Source organism: Polypterus senegalus, chromosome 4 (genome assembly GCF_016835505.1).
Source record: "Polypterus senegalus isolate Bchr_013 chromosome 4, ASM1683550v1, whole genome shotgun sequence".
Taxonomy (NCBI): Eukaryota; Metazoa; Chordata; class Cladistia; order Polypteriformes; family Polypteridae; genus Polypterus; species Polypterus senegalus.
In genome coordinates, this window is record NC_053157.1 from 2418417 (window position 1) to 2424416 (window position 6000).

Here is a 6000-nt window from a genome sequence, read left to right on the forward strand (position 1 = left end):
TGCCAACGCCTGGCGTTACGTGGGCGTCCCCATGGCCTGGCCCAGCCTCGACAATGAGCCGGATCACCCTCGGGTAATGACAGACACCACATGGCCGTAGTGCCGTAACTGACGCCCCCTCACAGTGCAGGTCATGTGACTCATTCGGGACTCCGTGAGCAACACAAAGTCAGACCAGCGGGACTCAAGGATTCTCTGAAGAGACAGACATGAAGGAGTCGAGTCCTCATCTCAGATCACTGGGTAGTGTCCATGTCTCACTCTAAAGACTTGGACCTTTGATATCAGGAGCGCCACACACCCCTTTAAAGTGACCTCGTGACCCCCCCATGCTCTCCCAATCCGTCTACTGAGTCACCAGAGCCACATGAATGTCACTGCCGAGGTAAGTAAACCTCTCGATGCCGAGGTCGACTCTCTCCCCGCAGACAGTCACACCGCTGATGGCCGTGCCCAACAGGTCATTAAAGATGACCTCAAACAACATGCTGCTGCTGCTGCTGCAAAAAAAAAAAAAAATCCTAATGTCGCTGGCATGTTTCATGAGTTCCAGTTTGATGTTTTATTGGCATCGATGATCTGTTCAGCCAACAGGCGATGGACTATATATCATGGACCGCCGCCTCAGCCCTCTTCCCTGTTTCATTACCGGCTTTGACACCCAAAGGATATCTGAGTGAGTTTTTCTGAGTGAACCCGTGTGCCAGTCAAGAGTCTTGTATTCCCCGCTGAGCTGCCATCCTGCTATCGGTATGAGAAGGTGCAACGAGTGCTGGAAGTGGAATTAAAGGAGAACCCCTGGACTAATTCATCGGTATAATTAATGACACAGGAAGGCGAGGGTGATGGGGTGAGGAAGCTCATCAGAACTGGGTGATGTTAAGAGTGGTGACCTGCAGGGGGCAGTGTGGGGTCGCCGCTGTCTTTAATATATAGAAAGGATTTAGCTAGGCTCCCCGTGTCTGCGTGTCCAAAGACATGCAGGTGAGGTGGACTGGTGAGTCTGCATTGTCCCTACTTGGTGTGTGGGTCCTGCGGTGGGTTGGCACCCTGCCCGGGATTGGTTCCTGCCTTGTGCCCTGTGTTGGCTGGGATTGGCTCCTGCAGATCCCCGTGACCCTGTGTTCGGATTCAGCGGGTTGGAAAATGGATGGATTTAGATAGGAAGATAAGGAACAAGCTGGTGAAGTTTGCAGATGATACCAAGATAGAGTGGACTGGCAGATAATCGAGAATCCGTTATATCATCAGAGAAGGACTTGGGCAGATTTGTGGACGATGAAATGTAAGAATTACACATAGGAAGTCAAAATGTGAGGTTTGAATCAAGGTTATTGGAGTGAACGAAAACTAAAACCAAAACTATTATTAAAAAACATTTTCGTAAACTGAAATAAAATAATTAACAAAACTGAAATGAAAAACTAAAACTAAACGAAACTATTAAAGTAGCTGGGAAGACTAACTGAAATGAAATAATTTATTAAAATATTTTTAGTTTTCATTTTTGAGTGAATATTCAAAATACGCAATGGGGGTCTGAAAATCGAGAGTCCACCTCATGAGAAGGACTTAGGAGTCGTAGTGGACTGTCAGACAAGCCATTAAGAAGGCTACCAGAAGGTCAGGTTATATAGCGCCTTGACGTGTGGAGTACAAGTCACAGGAGGTGACACTCAGACTTTATAAAACACTGGTGAGGACTCATCTGGAGTCCTGTGGTCAGTTTATGACTCCATAAAGACATAACAGCACAAGAGAAGGTCCAGAGAAGAGCAACCAGGCTGACTATGGGGGGCTACAGGGGAGGAGTTAGGAGAAAAGATGAAAAGAGCTGAGCCTTTAGAGTCTGAACAGAAGAAAACTAAATTTAATGAAATGCAAAGTATGACACGTAGGAAGTCAAAATGGGAGCTCGGAATACACAATGGGCAGTAGAAAATCGAGAGTCCACCTCATGAGAAGGACTTAGGAGTCACAGTGGACTGTCAGACAAGCTGTTAAGAAGGCTACCAGAAGGTCAGGTTATATAGCGCCTTGATGTGTGGAGTACAAGTCACAGGAGGGTCTGCTCAGGCTTTATAACACACTGGTGAGGCCTCATCTGGAGTCCTGGGTACAGTTTGGGTCTCCATAAGGACATAACAGCACAAGAGAAGGTCCAGAGAAGAGCAATGAGGCTGATTGAGGGCTACAGGGGAGGAGTTATGAGGAAAGATGAAAAGAGCCGAGCCTTTAGAGTCTGAACAGAAGAAAACGTAATTTAATGAAATGCAAAGTATGACACGTAGGAAGTCAAAATGGGAGCTCTGAATATCAAAAGTCCACCTTCTGTGAAGACTTTAGGAGTCGTAGAGGACTTGACACTATCGACTGGCAGACAAGCCATGAAGAAGGCTAACAGAATGTCAGGTTATATAGCGCCTTGACGTGTGGAGTACAAGTCACAGGAGGTTCTGCTCAACCTTCATAACACACTGGTGAGGCCTCATCTGGAGTCCTGGGTACAGTTTGGGTCTCCATAAAGACATAGCAGCACAAGAGAAGGTCCAGAGAAGAGCAATGAGGCTGACTGAGGGCTACAGGGGGTGAGTTATGAAGATGAAAAGAGCTGAGCCTTCACAGCAGGGTGTTGAACTCCAGGCCTGGTGGGCCGCAGTGGCTGCAGGTTTTCATTCTCCCCCTTTTCCTAATCGGTGATCAGTTTTCACTAATTGACTTCCTTTTCCCTTCATTTTTATAGCCCTGTGTTTAAGGATTCAGTCCGCTGAATTGATTCTTTTCTTCATTAAATGGCAGCCAAACAGAAATGAGACGTGAAACGAGCCGACAGATGAGCAGCTAAACTGGGGCTTCAAACGCCAGTCAATCTCTTAATGAGAAGCCGGTTCTTGCTGTGAATTAAACCCGCTATTTAATTCCACAACTTGTTGCTGCTCTGATCTGCCACAGCAGACATTTCTAAATGTTTTGGCGACCTGAGAGATGAGCCTCACCGAGACCGTCACCTTTCTTTATTTTCAGATATTGTGTGGTGGGCACAGGGGAGCCGGTTATGTGGCGGCTCGTTTTGTGTCTCATTATAGTTAATAAGATATAAGAGACAACTAAGGGGTCGGAGTCAAGTTAATTCAAACTAAAGCAAAAAGAAGTGATGAGCAGCAGAAACTGGTCACCAATGAAGAAGATGGTTAGAATGAAAACCTGCAGCCTCTGTGGCCCTCCAGGACTGGAGTTGGACACCCTGCTTTACAGTTTAAAGGAAAGAAGATGAAGAGGAGACCTAAAATGATGAAGGGTATCAGTCCAGTGGATCGAGACGGTGACTTTAAAATGAGCTCACCAAGAACACTGGGGGGGACACAGCTGGACACTTGTGAAGGGTGAACTTCGCACAAACATCAGGAAGTTTTTCTTTTCACAAAGAATGACAGACACTTGGAATAAGCGACCAAGTAGTGTGGTGGACAGGAGGACGTTCAGGACTTGATGTAAATAAACGGACAGGACTGGCGAGCTTGGTTGGTCTGGATGGCCTGTCCTCGTCTCGAGGGTTCTAATGTTCTGTGTCTGCCCCTTCCTTCCCTTCGTGACGTTTTATAAAACACACACAGTTACTTCCAGACAGCAGGCATTAGTTACTTTAAATGTAATTAAATGCATGAAAGGCGAGAGCGCGATGTGCCAACACGCATCCACCATCTGCAGTAAAAGCCATCTTAACACCACCATAGGGGGGCAAAGTAGAGCACTGGGACCCCCGTTTTGATAACAAAAACAGAAACAGACATCAGAACAAACGTGGGCCCCTATGCTCATGATGCCCAGTGTGCCCATGTGTGAAGATGGCCCCGAGTAAAAGTAAGAAAAGCCCTGGGCACAATCAAGTTGCTACCCGGACAGACTCATCATGTGCAGGGTGGGAACGCGGAGACCAGAAGGCACTTTACAGCAATGGCGGACCATCTTGAAGTAATCGGCTCCACTGACCGCACACACACATTGTAATAAAGAACGACTCGGCCTTTACGCACAGAAAGCACCCTCGTTCAGTTCACATACAACTAGCATGAGATGCTCAAATGTGTGTGACTGGCGTTACTGCGATCAGACCTGGACGAAGCAAAGACCCCTTTACTTTATCAAATAGCATGACTTGAGGGTCAGGCTGAGTGCGATGGTGACGCCTGCCATCGACACTCGTGGTGTACAGCAAAACTGAAAGGCTATTCACGAAGGCGACTAACGCCTAACGCACTCGTTTGAGGACATCACCAACACTGAAGACGGCTGAAGTGAGAGGACATCAGAATGGGGCGGACGTGTCACTCAAGTGAGCAATGAAATAAGATTTTCTATTCGTTTCATTGGCCTGCCACTTGGAGGCGCAAAAATGCCAACGTAGGACTCACGGATGGTCGCAACGTTCTGTCATTTTAGGCCACTTCTCACTTCAAGTTCATCTACAATATAATAAAACACTACGACGTGTGTGTGTGTGTGTGTGTGCCCGCGTGTCCTGCTCAGTTTGGTTTTGGTGATGCGATCACAAGAGGAAGTGCGAGCGAGTGAGACAGGAGGCACACAGAGAGTCGCCTTCAACGACCGGGAGTATAAACGCTGACAAGACGAGGGGGGCAAGGAGCCTCAAAACTAATGAGAGCGTTTGGGGGCTTCACACGTGACACAGGGACAGGCCATTCAGCCCAACAAAGCTCGCCAGTCCTGTCCACTTATTTACATCAAGACCCTCAACTCTTACTGTCCACCACACTATTTGGTCGCTTATTCCAAGTGTCTGTCATTCTTTATGTAAAGAAAAACTTCCTAATGTTTGTGTGAAATTTACGCTTAACAAGTTTCTAAAGGTGTCCCCGTGTTCTTGATGAACTCATTTTAATGTCACCGTCTCGATCCACTGGACTGATTCACTTCGTCATTTTAAACACTTCAGTCAGGTCTCCTCTTCATCTCCTTAAGGCTCAGCTCTAACTCACCCCCTGTAGCCCTCAATCAGCCTGGTTGCTCTTCTCTGGACCTTCTCTTGTGCTGTTATGTCCTTATGGAGACCCAAACTGCACCCAGGACTCCAGACGAGGCCTCACCAGTGTGTTATGAAGCTTGAGCAGACCCTCCTGTGACTTGTACTCCACACCTCAAGGCGCTATATAACATAACAGTCTGTTAGCCTTCTTAATGGCTTGTCTGCCAGTCAATAGTGTCAAGTCCTCTACGACTCCTAAATTCTTCACAGATGGTGGACTTTTGATATTCAGAGCTCCCATTTTGACTTCCTACGTGTCATACTTTGCATTTCATTAAATTACATTTTCTTCTGTTCAGACTCTAAAGGCTCAGATCTTCTCATCTTTCCTCAAAACTCATCCCTTGTAGCCCTCAATCAGCCTCATTGCTCTTCTCTGGACCTTCTCTAGTGCTGTTATGTCCTTATGGAGACCCAAACTGTACCCAGTACTCCAGAGGAGGCCTCACCAGTGGGTTATAAAGACCTGAGCAGACCCTCCTGTGACTTGTACTCCACACATCAAGGCGCTATATAACCTGACAGTCTGTTAGCCTTCTTAATGGCTTGTCGGGAAGTCAATAGCTTAGAGTCCACTATGACTCCTAAATCCTTCTCATAAGGTGGACTCTCCATCTTCTGACCGCCCATTGTGTATTCAGACTGAGGTTATTCTAGTTTTGCGTTTTTATTTCTATATTTTTTCTGACCTTACTTGGAAATTCGGTTTAGTTTTAGTTTTCCTTCATCGTGCATTTTTCGTTTTAGTTTGTTTTTTATTTCACAAAGACATTTCTATTTTATCTTTATATCTATTACTTTCAGTTTTGGTTTTAGTAATTATGGTGTGGAGCTCCTCTGGAGTTAGTTTTGCGTCACAAGTAGACAGAACTGCAACCTAACAGATTTGGATACGAGTTTAATGTTAGTGGACGTTCACTAAACTGCCTGCTTTTGTTTTATCAAAACCAGATACT